Source organism: Argentina silus (assembly GCF_951799395.1).
Source record: "Argentina silus genome assembly, chromosome: Y".
Taxonomy (NCBI): domain Eukaryota; kingdom Metazoa; phylum Chordata; class Actinopteri; order Argentiniformes; family Argentinidae; genus Argentina; species Argentina silus.
In genome coordinates, this window is record NC_139654.1 from 52,041,314 (window position 1) to 52,061,611 (window position 20,298).

The following is a 20,298-nucleotide window of genomic DNA, read 5'->3' on the forward strand; positions in this document are numbered from 1 at the left end:
TGTTGTTGTTAGCCGGCGCGCTAGCGGTGGTGTTGCCAGCCTCAAACCGTGCATAAAAAGAGTTCAGGTCTTCGGCTAGGGAGGCATCTGCACTTCCGGTTGAGGAGGGTGTGTGCCGGTAATCCGTAATAGATCGTAGTCCTCGCTTCTCCTGTAGTGTGCGACTGAAGAGGCCGGCAAAACAGGACATCCTCCTCAATCGCCTTGTCCCGCAGATACCTGACATAGGTGAGGAGCTGGGCCTGCCCAGCAATATCAGTGGATTCGTCCAGCTGCAGCGCGTAGTAAGGACACTTTTTTATGAACTCTATCAGTTGCTCTCTGATATCATTAGACATGTCTGAAATTCTCCTAGCGACTGTGTCATTGGACAGTGGTACTGTACCGAGTTTGGCTGCTGCACTATCTCCTATCATTATTCTGCACGTCTTGCGCGGCCGGCAAAATGAGAGTCTCGGCAATTGTATGCGGTTTACCCAGTTTACCTATTCTTTTGGCCACTGCATACGATGCCTCCAAACACTGTTTAGACACAGTGCTGTGCACTGAAATGGTTGCCTGTTGCTGATGGAGGCCATCAAGCTTTCTTTTAAAATATTCAGCCGGTTTATCCTTAATGCCATGCTTTGTTTCGAGGTGCCTTTTTAGTTTGCAGGGCTTCATGCTGTCGTTTGCCAGTGTAACCGGGTAAACGGGTCATGTTGGATTCACGACCCGGGGACCCACGATGACTTGATCCCACGGCGAAGCGAATCCGGGTCACGGCACCACTGTAACCGGCCTGGTCTATGTTGCATGAATTGTCACTGCGTTGTGTATGAGTGTCGCGCCAAGGAACCACAGGACCACGACGGTTGCTGGTTGACTGGGTTTTTATTCTGTTGGTGAATAAAGGAAAGAAATCAGCAACGTAGCTCTCGCTGTTTATCTGTCTGGTCAACAGCTATATCACATTCATCAGAACGCAAGGCGCAAACTGCTATCAATTATCAAAATATTTACAAGACAATTACATGTATGTATGAAATAAAAAATAAATCTGTAGGTGTGCAATATATATCTGTGTCGTATAGTTACTTTAAGTACACTTCTAGTACATTTCAAAATCAATTACAATCAATACGTCAATTCAGATATCTAATATCTGTCACGGTAACCAGCAAAGTATTTTTTAATCAATAACAATAAATCACAAAATGGACGAATACATTCACTGTATGAAAATGAAACACAGTAGAACAAGATAACATACCTGTTGGTGAATAAAGGAAAGACCTCTCGCTGTTTATCTGTCTGGTCAACAGCTATATCACTACAGAAAACAGACCCTGTGAGCGGGAGACCAGCACCACGCTAGCTACACGAGCCTGGGTCGCAAGCTACAACACTAGCCTGGCTAACATTTTCTAGCCGAGTTCTACAAAACGGTTTATTCACACATAAAACTAATAATTAGCATACAAAGGCACTTCGCCAGCTATATAAAGCTGATATAATCAAAATAAGACTATTCATTAACATATTTGAGACTTTAGCTTATCGTTATGTACATTTTACAAGGAGCATGAGCAAAATATTACCATTCATCAGAACGCAAGGCGCGAACTGAAAAAAGACCTGCGGGAGCACTCGGATGACCTCATCAAAAGGCTCTTAAAGGGATATCTCCACAAATAAATAAAAATCGTTCCTATATCAACTTCTATGCATGAATAATCATGACAAACGTTACAAATTACTAATCCTAAATTCAGAGGGATTTCTGGTGAAATAAATACAACTTTTGCATACATATGCTACACCAGCACCTCGGCACACACGACACACTGAGGTCTCAGATCAGCCGTGACTGTAAACCCAAACTGCAGGTATGCTTCATCTTACCTTGGAAGCTTTTTTGCAGCTTCTGGTGCGTCGGTTGCCTTGTTGGTCCTCACTAGAAATCTCTCCATTTTTGTTTGGTTTTGAAATAATTTGGATGTGGATTAGTTGTGTTTTCAACAAAGTTTAGGCTATGATGTAACGATGTGTGCGTGTGTGTGGCTATGTTGAGAGACTAGTATCAGGGGCTAATCAGTTGGGACTTAGGCAAGATCTTTAATACAACAGTACACAATAACGATTTTGCAGGCAATGCAGATTTTATTTTAAGACTTAACAATTGTAGTCCTTTGTGAGTGAGTGAGTGGGTGAGTGTGTGTGTGTCTTAGTCGCGTGGGTCGTATAGTTGTGTTGCAACACGGTGAAAAAGTTGCTAACTAGTTAGCTAAGTGCACGCCTAGCAGTTAAAAAATTACTGGCTGAGATGAGGATAATCTTTAAAAAGACTGTTTGGGTTTTGAAGTATAGGCCTAAGTAAATCGATATCGAGATTGATAACAGATAGACTAGCGAGAGCTGGCACAAGCGAACTTTGCAAGAGACTAGACTAGAGTGAATGGAGCTACGACGCGTGTGCGGACGCTTATATAGTAGCACTTACGTGACGTCGCGTCACAGGCTCAAAATACTACACCCTGTATTGGTAGATTTGAAATGAAACAGTGTGGTTGATTTGTTTGTGTGTTATAATAGTCCAACCACTTGCATTTCGACATGGGGGGGAATCTGTTGCATCTCCTTTGTAGGTCTACTAATAGCCAGTGAGTCCGTGATTTTTCGTGTTTTTTTCCTCCCATCCTGTAGCCTACTCGCGCCCCCCCGAGAGAGTGTCCGCGCCCCCCCAGGGGGGCTCGCCCCACCGGTTGAGAACCACTGATTTAGATAGTTTGATATTCACTTGGTACATGCCAAATAGGGTGCTTGCAATCAGGAGCCAGTTAGTAATGCTTTATAAATGCACTTGCAAAAACTAACCCTGATGTGAAATCATGCAAAATTATTTGCAATGGTTGCATAGTGGTTGCATAGTTGGTAAAGTTCTTGTGGGGATGATTCAGCTGGGACCAAACTAACTCAACTCATCTTTGCATACAGTACAATGTGAAGATCTCCCCAAGTACAGTACAGCTGTCAACATGTTCCTCATTTGAACATGCCCACCGTGCAGGTTCACAGACTTTATTTGTTGATGTATCCATCCACTACTTACACCTTCTCTGTGTTCACTGATGTGTGGTTAGTGCTCTGAGCTGGTTTGGGTATATCAATGAGTAGACCACATTCATTATTAAGTCACATGAGTACTCTTCTAGTACTCTTCCCAGTGTTGGGGAAGCTAGTCTGAAAATGTATTTAATTAGATTTTCAATTACTTTGCCAAGAAAGAAGTTGAACTACACTTAAGTGACCCTTGAGAGAAATATAGTTTGTCAAACTAAAGCTACTTAAAAAAGTAGTTCACTACTTCATCATCATCATCATCATCATCATCATTATCCATGTCTCCATCAATACCATCTGATAAAGAAACTCTGAACCTTAACAGCTCACCACATTCAGCTGCTGAACAAACTTGACTGTTGATAACACCAGGGATTGGAGATTGAGTTTTTGAGCAAAGATTGGTATGGGCTCATACCTCCAAATGATGTAGAGACCATACTCCTAATCACAGCCATTGACCCTACAGGCATCAACTGTAAAAAAAAAAGAAAGAAGAAAAAAAAAAAAGATTTACACTCATAAAATTATTCAGCTATAGAGTATGTTTTCCATTGAAACCTGTACTGTCAGTAGTGACAAGTGACGCTGTTCTGTCTCTGCTTGTGTGTCCTTGTGTTCCAGGTACCTCTGTGGTCATCATCGTGTCTGTGAGTCTGGCTGTGTTGCTGTTGATAACAGTCACAGTGGTCATATCCTTCAGATGGAAATGTAACAAGGTGCAGGGTATGTCCCTCCCACACACACACACACACACACACACACGCACACACACGCACACACACACAGGAACAAGCAACAACCCCCCCCCCACACACACACACACACAGGAACAAGCAACAACCCCATCCACAAACACATATACACACACACACACACACACACACACACACACACACACACACACACATACATACACACACACACACACACACACACACACACACACACATACACACACAAATAATGTGTGTTTCCTGCTGAAAGTATTATGTGTTCCTCAGCTCCAGTCTCCTTCAGCACACAGAACCCTACCAGCCCAAACAGACACACAGGAAACACTGGAGAGTTGAGGGGTCCTTGGTTGAAGGTATATACTGCATTTTTAATATCCCTTACTAACTATTGTAAAATGTGATTTTAACTAAAGTTTATACATTTATTTATATATCTTTTAGGAGACTCAGGATTATGAGAATGCCCCTACTCCAGGTACCTGGTCTTCAATAAGAAAGATGATTCTGTCTACCAAAGCCTGAACCCCTAAACTGCAAACCTGGACACAGTCTACCAAACCCTGCACCGTAAAACTGCAAACCAAGACACAGTCTACCAAAGCCTGCACCCCCAAACTGCAAACCAAGACACAGTCCACCAAAGCCTGCACCCCAAAACTGTTAAGAAAAATCAAGTATAAAGCAATAGTTATGTTTCAACGAAAGCATAGAAACGATGTACCACAGCCATTTTGAAAAGTTTAACAACAGGGCTGAATTATCTTTGTGCCAATTACGGAGCATGGCAGGGCGCTCTCTAAATTCAGAGCATCATCAGAATGATTAACTGTCAGTAGTGTACTTATCTCAGAAAGTAATTGAGCGTCCTTATCTCAGATCTGCACACTGGACACTCCTGGAGGGAGTCAGGGGTTGAGAGAGTGTTTGAAAGCACCAAATTCACTGGCTATAGTAAGCCAGCAGGTTAGCTACCTTCCTTCCCTCAATCAAAAGCACCTCTCACTCTGACCATTTAAGCACCTAAACATCTGCAGGTTATTGTCAAGGAACTGTGTCACACTGTCAGAGAATCAACCTGTAGCATCCACTCAAAACAAGTACTACTACTACTACTACTATTACCATTACCTTCACCCAAAACCTCCTCATCCACCCCAGTGACCTCCATATCTCCATCATCATCATCATTATCATCATCATCCCTTTCACCGTCATCACTACGTGGATCTGGTAAATAACTGAGAAGGCTCATACTTGACAGTCTGCTGAAACTTTGTACTCAATGTAGGTTACGCGTGTTAGTTCTGGTGTCTTAACTATCGTTATGTGGTGACAACGTAGGCTGTGGAGCGGTTATTGGTTATATGGTATGAAGATTTAGCTTGCTGGTCTTACACAGCTGTCCTCCCTAATATTGAATGGCACCGGCCGCCACAATTGTAAAAAGTCCTCTACAAATACATTTGGTGATTGTTTGAGCTAATGTACACCTGCACCTATGTAGGGGGTAAGAGGCTGTACTGGTCATGTTATGTGTGTGAGGTTCATTAATTAAGAGTTGCTTAATTGAATTCAAATTCACTTTGTGCACTTACAGCGGTATTCAGACTTGAGATCCAAAAACTTGACTTTAGTTTAATTTAAGTCATATATTAATGTCAACTGTTAGTGTATAAACAAATGTAATTGACCCCAACCATGGTCTGCTTTGATGACTTTTCAGCTGATGTTTTGTTCAAGGGGTTCTGATTGACCAGAGCACCAAACCAATTTATTCAATACATTCAATATTTAGTAAAGCTCTTTATGAAATGCTTGTAAGATGAAATAGTTAACTTAGCGCGACATCAGTTTGTGCAAGAAGAAAAGGCAATATTTGCATTTAAGATGTGTTTTTTTTAAAGATTATCTTGTGATCGACCACTTTCTCTGATTTGAACCTCTAGTGCTGGGGTGAAGGGCCACTCATTTCAAAACAACTGTATTTTAATTCATTTCAAACTTCTGTATACCAAAAATGTATTTACCAAATCGTGACGTTAAAATTATAAGGTTCTATGTCACATTTTTGTCGAAAATGAGTTATTTACATATACTTAATTGTTGGACATATATTAATGTATTTGCAGTGTAATTTCTTTTTAAAAAGAGGGTTTTTTGGTCCGTAATTCATAAATGTAGAAAGTTCCATCTCTAACACCACATACCAAGTTGGCGTTATAAGGTTCTACTTGTGATCCAATCATAACCCTGAATGAACACAGACGGACCAATCAAAATCCACCTCTTATCCATGTAGTTCATCTGTAGCTTTAGTGTGCTGCCCATAGAGATGTAGATTTAAATACTAATTCTGTGGTGCTGCTCGTCAGTGCTAGCTAGCGCGATGACGCGGGAAAGAGAGAAACGTCTTCGCAGTTGAATCACTAGTAGTGATCGTGATCGGTAAGTTAACAGAACGTAAATGGTAACATAACACAAGTTAGTGAACATGACCACCTTGCAATTCGTTAGCTAACGTTAGCTAGTTCGCTCACATTAGTATTAGCTAGCTCACCATCAACTTCATATGTGCAGCTAAGTTAGCTAACATTACCGAACGTATTTTAGGTATACTGCTTTATATACTTGATATATAAAGTATACTGACAGTGTACTAAAAGCAGATTTAAAGTGGTATAAATTATACATTATTAGTGTTTAAGAACTTAGTATGATAAAAGTTGCCCCGATTATTTTAGAATCTTGAAATTGTTTTTGTTACATAAATGGTGGTTTATAATAATGGTTAAAGTAATGGTTTTATCAAATATATTAACAATGGTTTTAAGATGTTTTTAAAATGTTTTTAAAAGTTTGTACATTATTCACAACCTTTCCGTGTTGTTTGCAAATAAAAAGAACACTATTTTGCACAATTTCCTTTTTTGGCTTTGGTACAATAATATATTATACATAAATCAATTCATTCACATCAATGGTCATAGTTATTTTTTTAAATGTAGGGTTTTACATTATGAAGGGTGAGATGCTATGCTATTGTCTCCATCAGCAGAGAGAGAAAACCTCCACTACTCCACTGTCTCCTTCGGTAGAGACGCAGACTCTAGAAACCGACCTATCTAAGACTCTGTTACATACACTGTTAAACCACCTAGATATTCTCAATGATGAGAAGCCAATTTAAGCCAATTTATTCCACAGTCAAACGAGGGTGCTAGTGACACCTACTGTCAGTCCACAGCACAACAGTCTCATACATCTCTTATTAAATAATGTTGAGCCAAACCATTACGTATCTTAATGCTAGCTCCGACAACAGCTAGAAATGCAAGTCACATTTTGGCCAGTAGAGGAATCTGTTTCATTTCAATGACAATGACATCAGTTAGATAAGACTTCAGAGAAGATATGCTGTGCTGTTGAAGGCCTCTTCCTTTCTCCCTTCCTCCATACTTCGTGCTGCCCTTGTCTCTCCCTCTTCCCATGGGACTGTCTACTCTGCCTACAGCACCTATGACTATTACCTTGTGCTTCTAATAGTTTTTCTAAAGGACAGAATTATGACTGTCTATGTTTGCATAGATTATTGTCATAATCAGCTTTCAGTCCTTGACAACTTCTGCATGGTGGTGTGCTTTGAGGAAGTTGAGGTTTGGCCTTAATAGTCTTGGGCTCTGAGCTGCAACTTTTTGTCAACATCAGCCCCACCCCCAACTACCACGATGGCGATGACCTCCATGTCTGCTGCACCACCACCGCCACCACCATCATCATCATCATCACAACGGCAGTGTGTTATGAGTAAGTTGAAGTTTGGCCTTAATAAGGAGGGCCAGTTCAGTGGGCCTCAGAGCTGGTATTTTTTGTCAACAGTTGCAGCACCACCAGCCCCACCCCCAACAACCACCGTGACCTCCATGTCTCCTGCACCACTACCATCATCATCATCATCATCATCATCATCATCATCCATGTCTCCAATCAATACCATCTGGTAAGGAAACTCTGAACTTTAACAGCTCACCACATTCAACTGCTGAACAAACTTGACTGTTGATGCCACCTGGGATTGGAGATTGAGTTTTTGATTACTGATTGGTATGGGCTCATACCTCAAAATGATGTAGAGAACATACTCCTAATCACAGCCATTGACCCGACAGGCATCGACCAGCCATCAACTGAAAAAAAAGATTTACACTCATAAAATCATTCAGGTATAGAGTATGTTTTCCATTGCAAGGCCTCCACTTTCGCCCCCTGTGTCAGAGGGGATAATGGGGTAAGACCTCCACTATTACCCCTTGTGTCAGCCCCCCAGTGGGTCACTCCTTTAGTCCATTCCACAGAGATTCTCTGAACAGTATTGATCAGGTGGAGGTAGAATGAAGATGGTGCAGTGGATTTAGTACTGGATTGGTATTCTGGATAATAACAAATCCTCTCTTTTAGCAAATCAGCATGTTCTGTAAAAATTTACAAATTCAAAATGTTGATAATCAAAATCTATATTTGTTTATTTTTGCCGGTTCATTCCTCTTTGGGGAGGCCAGTGGAGCAAGTCAGGATCCTCCCTAGTCGCCTGAAGAACCCTCAAACTCTCCCCTTCTTCTTCTTCTGAATGAGAATTCTATTTCCATTATCTGAAAAAATAGAATGAAATATATTTAGCATATTATTGCATTTTCCATGTGAGATCTGTGTCCATCCATCAAAGTAACTGTTTTGATACAGAGTGTGTCTGTTGAAGAAGACTATTTTCACATCACAATATATTAGACCGCCTACTAAGTTAATTGTCACCAAGTACTCACCACCAGTGCATTCAGTCGCCACGATGCAACATTTCACTGATTGAACACAGCATTCAGCTGCCTCAATGCTGCTCACTAGTGTCATTAGCACAGCAGGCTATAAACAAAGACAATAGAAAAGGAAAACCTGTATTGAATTTCATCCTCATAATGTAAATCGACCTGATCCTTTTTGCTGCCAGAATTTTAATCCATCCATCCATCAGAGGTCTTTAGGATTGGGTTTTCAATCTACGGCGGAAGATCGGTAGTGATCGGTAGCCCCTCCTCTTTTGGCTCCAACTGCAGACCTTCCTGGGTGGTTTGGTCGATGAACAGCTGGATAGGCCTATCCACCTCCACCTGGGCAGTCTTTCTGTCGAGCTGGTCGATGACCAGCTGGATGGGCCTATCCACATTCACCTGGGCAGTCTCTCTGTCGAACTGGTTGATGACCAGCTTGATGGGCCGATCCACCTCCACCTGGGCCGTCTCTCTGTCGAGCTGGTCGATGACCAGCTCCATCTTTGGAGGCCTCTCATTTTTTGGCTCCAACTGCTGACCTTCCTGGGTGGTTTGGTCGATGTCCAGCTGGATGGGCTTATCCACCTTCACCTGGGAAGTCTTCTGTAGGAGCTGTTCCACCTCCATCTTTGTGTTATCAGAGGCCTGGACATCAAGGAAAGCCATGGGCATATAACAAAAGCTCAGTATATTTACAAATGATTAAAGATAACATCACAGATCAAATATATTGGACTATCATTAAACATAATCCAACAGAGCATTTCAGATGGCTCTCATTTCTTACCACAGTGGCCAGGCGTGGTCCAGCGGTATTGGTAAGGCCCACACATGTGTTTGTGAGCTGAAGCCCCACCAGACACTTAAGGTAGTTCTCCACACCTCCATGAGCAATCGCTATCCGGAGGCCAGAGCCTGTGATCTGGTCCATCTCGGGCAGGATGCTCTGCATGAGCTTGGAGACTTGAGAGTGGTAGAGAAGTCCATGCCAGACCTCTTCTTGCTATATATGCCCTCGAAAAGGCAAACCCATCTCCGTGATGGTTTTCTTTTTTTAATTTTTTTGGTAAAATAGTCAAAATGATATGCTTATTCAATTAAATAAATAATTTCTTAATTTCTAAATCTGAACGTCAAGATTGACAAGCTGAGCACATCTGCAAGCCGAGCGAGCAGTCATGCCTTTGAAACATAAGAGCGGCAGTAAAAAAAGACGAGAGAAAAGAACAGGAGGAGAAGGTTGCAAAGCTCCCTAAATTAGATGCTTTTGGCTTTTTTTAATAAACAGTCGCCAGCCCAGGGACGACCCCCCTCCTAGCAGCAATGCAGCAGTTCGGCTGGCATCAGCATCGCTGCCCTCAGTGCAACAACCATGCAGCAGGTAGCGTTACAATAGCAAGCTAGATATAACGTTAATCCCAAATAATCGTAACGTTAGGCTATTGTGTTAGTTATCAATTTCAAGGCAAGTTATACATACATTATGGCTCGTCTCCAAATTATATTATGGTCGCTACCAGGTGGATAGCCAGCCTATCAATTATTATGGTAAGCTAGCTAATAGCTTAGCCGATGCTAGGTAGGCTATTCCTAGCATAAGATAACCCTTTCCCGCTCAAATGAGTGTCAAGCACGGTTTACATTAGCTACCTAGCTGTTCATAATGATCAAATGATAATGATAACTTGAGATGCATTTCCGCAAGAAAATGCGAAATGTGATTGCTCAGCATGGCGCAAAATGCAACGAAGCAGCTGTCCGTGCTGTATTCAGCTGTCTCAGTGCAGCATTCCACTGTTTCAGTGCTGCATTCAGCTGTCTCAGTGCTGCATTCGGCTGTCTCAGTGCTGCATTCCACTGTTTCAGTGCTGCATTCAGCTGTCTCAGTGCTGCATTCGGCTGTCTCACCACAGCATTTGGCTGCCTTATTTGGCTGTAAACAAAGACAATAAAACAGTATTAGAGTATTATATTTATTACATTTTGGCACGCATGGAAGGCAAAAGCTGAGGAGAGAGAGAAGAAAAAGAAAGATGGAACTAAAGAGAAATTCACAGTTCATCTCACTGTTAAGGAGAAAGTAGAGGGCACACTGCATACTTTACTTGAAGACTTTTCAACAGATGTAAAACAAAAACTTGGAAAGCATGTGTATAACATCAGGCATGAGTATGCAGCTCTCCGTGGCTTAAAGGAAAACTTGAGAGAGGACGAGATCATTCTGCTTCATCATTTGATTTTGCAGAGAACTTCCAGTGCAAGTACAACAGTGAAGTCCAGGCGGTACATTTTGGAGACTCGCATCACCAGGTCTCACTCCATACTGGTGTGGCCTACACCTGGAAGGATGTAAAGTCATTATGCTCAATCAGCCCTTCTTTTCGGCACGACCCCTCAGCGATATGGGCACATCTAACCCAAGTGCTTACTTACTTGAGAGAGCAACATCCCGCTGCCACCACACTTCATGTGGTTAGCGACGGACCGACGACTCAATACCGCTCCAAAAATGTTTTCTTTCTCCTCACCAATGTTCCTTATCAAATGGGTTGGAAAAGGGTGACATGGAACTTCTTAGAGGCCACGGCAAAGGCCCAGCTGATGGGATTGGAGCGGCGGTGAAGAGAAGAGCGGATGATATTATTGCAAGAGGGAGGGACATTCCAGACGCACGAGTACTGTTTGAAGAGCTTAAGCAGCAAAAGTCCGCCACCGAGCTGTTCTATATTGAGCCAGATGCTGTTGAGGCAATGGATGTTCACGTTCCATCGGAATTACAGACAATTCGTGGCACGATGAAAATTCATCAGGTATGGTTTCGCTGTTGTTTCTTTATACATTTTATGGTCTTGCTGTTGTTTCTTAACACAAGTTATGACTAATTGAATGCTCTGACAGACTGTTTTTTATCTCCTTGCAGATTATCTCTCATTCTCCAAGCCAAATGTCATGGAGGATTCTTAGTTGTTTTTGCTCAGCACCCAACGATTGCAACTGTTTCACACCAGAAACGGTCAGGTTTCAACCATGGGATGAAGCTACCCCTTCAACCAGTACACTTCCTGTCACATCCCAAGATGGAGGTCTGCAACCAATTTTGGACTTACATGAGGGTCTTATCGGTCAGTGGTGTGCAGTGGTGTACGATGGAGATGTGTACGCAGGTATTATTCAGGATGTTGAGTTATACAGTGGTGCTCAAGTGAAAACAATGACTGCTATCGGGAATAATCGCTTTTATTGGCCACCGAGAGATGATGTAATCTGGTACCAACCCATGGATATAATAGGCCTCACCCCTTAGCCCATACCAGTGACAAAACGCCACAAGGAGATTAAGGCGGCAGTATGGAAAGAAATCTGCAAGATTTGGCCTTGAATCACATTGTCACTGTTTCTCTCTCTCTCTCTCTCTCACTCTCACTCTCACACACACACACACGCACCCTCTCTCAAAAACTGTCTCTCACACACACAACCTCACTTTCATGCACACATAAATTATCTCTCACACACATACTGTCTGGTCACCCTAAATGCCCTCTGGACAAACCTCCATGCTTACTTCTCTCTCTCTCTCTCTCTCTCTCTCTCTCTCTCTCAATCTCTCTGCCCTGTGTTCAGGATGCTTTGCAGTTCATGTTATATGATAATTTATATGATATAGTTTAAGGTGCCTTTTAAAGTCAAAGTGGCTTTGATGTCAATTCTTCACATGTCAAGACATACAAAGGAATCGAGAGGACATTTCTCACTCTCCCACGGTGAGACAGATAAAGTGCCCAGGCACAACAGATAAGACAAGACATACTAAAAGTAAAACATTCAATAAAAATAATTTAAACAGTGCAAAAAGAACAGTCAGTAAAGACAGTAATAGCAGCCAAATACTGTGTATTCTGTGTACAAATAATAGTGCAATAGTAGATTATAACAATAGAATAGTAGATTGTCCAGAGTCCGTAGAAGGCAGGAGGCTGAACAGACTGTGTGCGGGGTGGCTTGCGTCGCTCACAATCGAGGTAGCTTTTCGGGTGAGGCGGGTGGAGTAAGTGTCTTCCAGGGAAGGGAGTGGGGCACCAATGATCTTACCAGCTGTGTTCACTATGCGTTGCAGTGCTTTCCTGCTGTGTTCGGTGCAGCTACCGCCCCACACAGTGATGCAGCTGGACAGGATGCTTTCAATGGTGCCTTGGTGCCTCGGTAGAATGTTGAAAAATGTTTAAAAGTTCTCTTCAGAACAGTGTTCATGTAAGAGACCAATTAGAATTTTACAATACCAAACTCACACACACACACACGCGCGTGCATGCTCAAGATGCTTTACAGGCGCTCAAGATGCTTCACAGTTCATGTTGCAATGCATTGACATGACAAAGGTTTAAGGTGTTTTTTTTAAGTATTCGGAAATTCATAATTTTACAATCACAACTTCGTGTGACTATTTTTGGTTAAAGTTGTTTACAGTAAGACTGTTCATCTGTTCATGGTAAGAGACCAAACGGACTAAATTGATTTGTTTAATGGAATTGTGTGCTTCAGAAGGTTTTCAAATAAATGTCTTCTGTTTTTCTACATGGACGTCCATTCATTGTCATTTCCACAGCACCCAGTCATTTCCACATCACCCAGTCATTTCCACCACCTCATACCTTTTTTAAAAAATTGTTACAAAATTCTAATCACTCATTAAAAACTTCTGCATAGTTTATGGGATAATGTTCCACTTAATGTAATAACACAAGTAGTTATTTCCTGAAATGTATCTAACCAATCCAATATTATATTTCAGGTTGTGGTGGATGTAAGCTTTGTGTTTGGTCCTCATCTCAATTAATTTACCTAATCCACAAATGTATGGTAATTGCAATATAGGTATAAACTGGTAAAACTATGTGTGAAAGTGGTCTTACACTGTTGAGAAATTATGTATATCATACTATTTAAAAATAATGAAATGTTTACATGTGATGGAAATTACATTTGTTCAATGCGGGTCGGAAAAAAACACCAATTTGTCTTGTAATGTTAGTGCGTTCTCTTATGGATCATGAAACTAGACTAGTTATATTAACCTGTTAGACTGTGACAATTTTGATTTGAACACTTTTTTTCCCCTCAAGTTCACAAGGCCAAAAGTGCCTGTAGTTGAAGAATCGCCCGAATACGGCCCACAACATGATACATCCTTGCTTAGTGTGGTGAGACGTGCCATGGGGACATCACCAAACTGCCTTAGGTAGCTTAGGCTACCAGGCCACAAATCTCTTCGACTGCGTTTTCTGGCCTCCGCCTTGACCCTATGCCTGTTCGGCATTGGCCCAGGCCCGTCCTCTAGCAGGTGCTTGAGCAATATCCTCAACACCTCTGGGATGATGTCATCGCTGGCAGAGCCGAGGAATGTCTGCAGAGAGATGGAAAACTCCTCCCTCTTCGCGGAGTAAACAGGGCCACTTCCCCTGCGCCTTTTGTCCCTCTTGGGCCCAGCAATGATGGAGGCTGGCAACCCAGAGAAGACAGGGAGTATTTTGCGAGCAGTTGTCTCTGCTGCCGGGCGGAACTTTTCCAAAAACAGCTGCAGCCCCTCAGTGGTTATATTCATGAAAGACAGAGAGAGAGAGAGAGAGAGAGAGAGAGAGAGAGAGAGAGAGAGAAAGAGAGAGAGAAGAATCAACTCAACCTAGGCCTTTCTGATGTTCCTACAGAACACAACAGGATGTTGTCATACATACTGTTCTGTAGAACTGCCTTGAGAGGCGCTGTTCTCTCCGGAGCTCCTTCTCCATCTTGTCCAGACGGAGGAGCCTCTGTTCAGTCTAGGCCTGTAAAATATATGATGGCAGTTTCAATATATCAAAATATGTATAACTGGTGAAAGGCTAAAATCAAAGGGCTCGTCCGGGATTTGAACCCCGGACCTCTCGCACCCTAAGCGAGAATCATACCCCTAGACCAACGAGCCATGTGACCAATGGCTGCCCCTCCCTCGTAATGGAGCCTCAGGTTGGGGGACGTTTCCGCCATGTCAGCAAAAAGCGGGGAGTTTCCCTCCACTATGTGTGCATTGTTGTAAGATTTGTTTTGCCCCGCCTCCCTTTTTTACGGAGTAATCCTGGCCATGAAATACAAGTGACAACAAAAACCCTGCAAAATGTTGAGTCCTGGATGTAAATGTTGTGGTCTTGGATGGTCATATCATTGTTGCGGCCCTGCCTGCTCTCACGAATGTGGTGAGCATAGCTTCCTTCCACGCAGTTGACCGGGGTTTGATTCCTGGCCAATGTAAGGTTGGTTCCCATTTTCCGAAGGGCCCATGCCTGCGCTTTTGAAGGCGCTGGACTGACACTGCAGTCTCGTTGAAAGCGTTGGTTTGAACCCCACCTCTGCCTTCTATGTTGAAAAAGCAGAAAGGCTGTGCGACGAGGATGGGATTCAAACCTATGTGTGCAGAGCACAATGGATTAGCAGTCCATCACCTTAATTACTCATCCTGCGCTCGCGTTGGGCTGGTAGCCCTTAAAGCCAGGACGTGAGAGAAGTGTTTTTCACATTGGAATTTTGCAGTGACCTGGGGCACCATCTGCTGAACCATTGAGCCAAAGCACTTCCATTTGGTTGTCCCAGCTGGTGAAAGGTTTAGTCTGGGATGTGAACCCAGGACCTCTCGCACCCAAAGCAAGAATCATACCACTAGACCAAAGAGCTGATTGACGAATCCCTGCCCCTCCCCCGCAACAGAGCCTCAGGTTGGGGGACATGTCTGCCCTGTCGTCAAAAAGCAGGGAGTTTCCCTCCACTGTGTGTGCATTGTTGTAAGATTTTTATTTGCCCCCCTCCCTTTTTTACGGAGTAATCCTGGCCATGCTCTCCGAATTAAGTGTTGCATGCTTTGCATTGTTTCTCCATCGCCGCTTTCTCCCTTTCTTTTTCCACGCCCTCTGTCTTCCAATGGGGCTGTCAAGCGGAAAAAGCAGCAAGGCTGCAATTCAAACCTACGCGTGCAGAGCACAATGGATTAGCAGTCCAACGTCCTAACCACTTGGCCACCTCGTTCTGCACTCACTTTGGCTTGATAGCCCTTCCCAGCCTCTTCTTCTTCCTTTATCCACACTTGGTTGGGGAGCTGTAGTTTTTTAGTAGGTGGTTTGACCACTGCTGGGACCAGCTCTCTCCGTCGAGCAGAGTTGCCAGAGACCTTGACTCTTCTGGTGAGTGGCCTGCCCGCCACTGAGCACAAGTCAGGCCCCTGTGCAACTCCTCATTCCACACAGCCAGGAGGCCGTGCTGAGCCTGAGGAGGACCAGAGAAGCTGAGATGAGTCGTACAGTGTCAAGCACGAGGAGGTCCAGCCACCAGCGAAGCCGTGCCATGCCGTGCTGAGCCCTCGGAGGACCAGCAATCAGCAAAGCTTTGACATGCTGTGCCAAGCCAGTGGAGGACTCCAACCACCACCCCAAGAGCCAGGAAGGAGGACAGTCCTACCACCTACATTTGGAGCGAGCAGGCCACAGGGAAGTGCCATGAAAGACCCCAGGTCTCTGGCCATCTAGTGTCCCTGCTCGCTTTCAGGTGTTCCCTCCTTCCCCTCTGCAGGCCCGGAAAACCATCAGATCCAGTCCCAAGCCAGAGTCCAGCTTCAAAGCCAGCCAAAGCACACACGGTTATCTTCATCTTCTCCCTGTGTGATTGACAGGTTGTGTAAGTGTTGCGGATGTGACCACCGTATCACAGTAATGCGGAGACATTGACATTCCCAGACATTGTAAACAAGAGACTCACCCCGAGCCTTGTATGGGATACTGTACAAATTCTGGACATTTTTTAATGGAGACTCTAAACCAAGCCTAGAGATTACACTATTGTTGCCAATGGGTGTGCTGTGTTTTGTTTGGTGCTTTTGTCTTCGCAGGTGAACCGGAAAGGTGACACCGACAGTGTGTAAAGTTGACGGGGATCTGCGAAATGGGAGCTCCTACGGTAATCACCCGACCCGCACGGACGTCCGGACCACGCCGGTGTAAGGACTGCGCCTAGTGCAACGCTCACCATTCTATCTCCTCGTTGATTCCAAGCACGCTGCGCTGTCCCCGCCCGAGAGACAACCGCTGCCGCCGCGAACGCTGACAAACAACTGACCCCTGCCACGTAAAGAATGAGGCTTCCCGACGCTCTCTAGCCCTCTCAAAAAGAGACATGATTCCTGAGCTACACTGCTGTGAGTCTTTTAACACTCCAAATTCAATCTACTGATCTGTCCTTTTCTTCTGAATCTTCTACTCAGCTCGTGTTATTGGTCCTGGTGCGGATGCACATATCCCGTCTGTTCTTCGGGGGTCCGCCTGCTAGCCTACAGCCTACCGTGAACTCTGTATTTCAAACTCACTGCGGCGGTAGGAGGAGAGACGGTGGGACTCTGGGGCGTGAGATGGAAACGGACGGACGTTTTAATTCCATTTTTGTCTTAAAACTATTGTTGTTATGTTTTTGCCATTATTGCCACTGTTGTGTTGATTCATTGATCTACAATTCCTTTAGGGAAACTCTAAGGCCAGAAAGATGTGGTTAGCCTACTGTGTACTAGTAAGGGCATACATTTCTAGCCTTATATCTACCTAAGATTTACCTATGTGCAGGGATGTCACTTTGTTATGACTATATTGACCGTGAAGTGTGCAGTGGTTATTTTCCTTAGCACCATAGGATTGTATTCTCCCATTTGAGTTGTTTTACAACCCCTTGATGTCAGTTGGTTTGCTGTTTTATATTGTACTCCCTCACTGTGTGAAGTGTACTGGTACATGTAGTTCCTCTTGTGCCCCCATCTATTCAGATTGTGCTTTTACCACTTATGCATGCTGTATGCTGTGCCTCTGTACCGTGCCCTGTACCGTTTAAAGTATTGATATCGTAGGAGACTGAAATGCTCCAGTACATTGACTTGTCCACAGCTCATGCTTTCTGCCTAGAATACCCCCCCCCCGAGCCTGTAGATCTTTTTAATATGACTGATTATAACTTATGAATTTCTATTAAAGTATATTGTGTATTTTTCTAACCTGCCTATTGTTGTTGTTGGGAGTCTTGATGGAATTAGACTTGTTCGTTAAGGCTGAGAGCTGTGAGACAGGTGGGGCGCAGCAGCGCTCACGCACTCACACACCGACTGGTCTACACACATGCACATCACGCTCTCTAGCACTCATTCGAAGGAGTCAAGTTCTCTCTGTTATTGAGAATTTGCCAACTGAATTGATTGAATAGATTTTGCATGGTCCTGGATTTACGTTTAAGGCCCGCCATGTCGCGTAATAATGACCGCGCATCATACCGATCTTGAGAGACAGAACTTTGGATCAGTCAGTCAGTATTCGACACCAAAGCGTTCACTAAACAAACCTCTTGCATTAGCGCTCTCTTTAGTATATACATACTCGTTGTCGAGATACTGCAATCAAAACCCAACATTACCTGCCTGGTCTTGTACGCAGTAAGGTAGGCATCCAAATACCAAAACGTATTTTAAGTTGACGGTTTTTTAGTTTTGTTTAAAAGTATTTTTAGAACTGTTGCCTACAACTGATTGCCCATAGCTGTGCTGCTCAATTACCCACTGTGTGTGTGTGTGTGTGTGTGTGTGTGCGTGTGTGTGCGAGCATGGTTTTGGGATTGTCTGCGCGCACGTGCTTACTTGCATGCGTGCGTACTGTTGCCCTCAACTGATACCTGCCTATAGTTGTTATTTGGTACTGCTGGATTACTCACAGTACAGTAGAAGTGTGTGTCTATGTGGGTGCGCGTGCGTGTGTGTGTGTGTGTGTGTGCGAGCGTGCGTTTGTGTGCGTGCTTACGTGCGTGCGTGCTTACGTGCTTGCATGTGTATCCACACTACAAGTCGGCCTAGTAGTGTGTGTATGCGCGTCTGCGTGCCCATGTGCGTGCGTGCGTACCCACCATAGAAGTGTGTGTGTGCGTGTGCGTGTGTTTGTCACTCGACACTACAGCTGGCCTGGGTACCAGTCTATAGTCTGAGATATTAATGTCACACAAATTCTATGCAACTGGCCAAATGCCTTTAGATTTAGATTAGGCTTTAGGGCTGTTCATGGACGCATGGCAATTCAGAACCATCGGCTATCCACGCAACGTTGCCTGTGCCACTCAGTTGTGGTGCATACAATTAGATTCAAAATGCCTGTTAGCACTGCTTGGTGGGGATTGTTTCAGTGATACAATCGTCTGTTTTCTATCGATTGGATTTGATTAGACTGAATCCAGTCTACAACGGTAATGGCCAATCAGAATCATTATTTTATCCATTAATATATTGTAGCCTGTATCGTGCGCCTTGCTCCCAACATTTCTCAAATAGGCTGGGGGCTTTTGAAATAGGGATCGGTGTTTCGCCTTTTAACTAGACACATGGCAACATTTACGCACCATACTAAGTCTAGCATACTTGATGCACAATGTCGCCACTCAATTACGGTGCATCATGTTGCCAAGTGTAAAACCTGATTGTAAATCCTGTTAGCACTTAGCTAGCACTGCTGGGTGGAAATAGTTTACAATGATAATTTACAATGGTATTGTAACGACCCTGTGTAAGGCCCGTTAGCAGCTCCGCCAAGTGAGTTAACTCTCTTGGTGTTGTGGCTAGCGCGGCCGGTTTGGAAGCGGAAGGTTGCGAGTTCGATACCCGCTTGAGGCAAGCTACTCTACCCCGCCGTTCGTTACATTGGTGTCAGAAGTGGGATGGCGCCCATGAGGCCATCGGAGAGGCGTGTCCACGTGAGAGACTTGTATAGTGAAGCGTGAGGGCACGCTCTCCCGAACGGAGGGGATAGTGTAACGACCCTGTGTAAGGCCCGTTAGCAGCTCCGCCAAGTGAGTTAACTCTCTTGGTGTTGTGGCTAGCGCGGCCGGTTTGTAAGCGGAAGGTTGCGAGTTCGATACCCGCTTAAGGCAAGCTACTCTACCCCGCCGTTCGTTACATTGGTGTCAGAAGTGGGATGGAGGAGATGACCAGTGAGATCAGGGACCTCCTGGAAGACCTGCGGAAGATGGATCAACGGAGCCAGAAGAGACAAGGGGCAAGGCCACGAACTCACAGGACCCCGGGGACCGAGCATTGTGCTTCCCTGGGCTATCCTGATGGAGCTAGCGCCCTGCGACTCCCCAGCGGTGGGCACGTGGAGGATGACAGCCCTAGCCATCCCGTCCACTCGGCAGGCGGCCTCAGCCGGGGAGCAGAAGATGCCGCAACCCGTGAAGACGGCACCCGGCGACGAGCAACGACAGCAGTGGACAGCGGCGAAGCGGTGATGACAACAGCGCCGGCCGCAGCGGGCAGCGGGCATGGCACAGCAGCGGGCAGCGGCAACAGAGCGGCCAACGCGATCAAGCTAACCAAGTACAGTGGGGTGGAGCCACTGGAGCCCTACCTTGCTCAAGTCCAATTGGCTGCGTGGCACAACCAATGGGGGCCACAGGAGACTGCAGTACATGTAGCCCTAGCCTTAGAGGGAAAGGCTCTCCAAGTTCTCCTTGACCTTGCCCCCACTGAAAGACATGACTTTACAGCCTTGACGGCGGCCCTAGAGCGGCGATTTGGGCGACAGACATCAACCGATCACATGCGA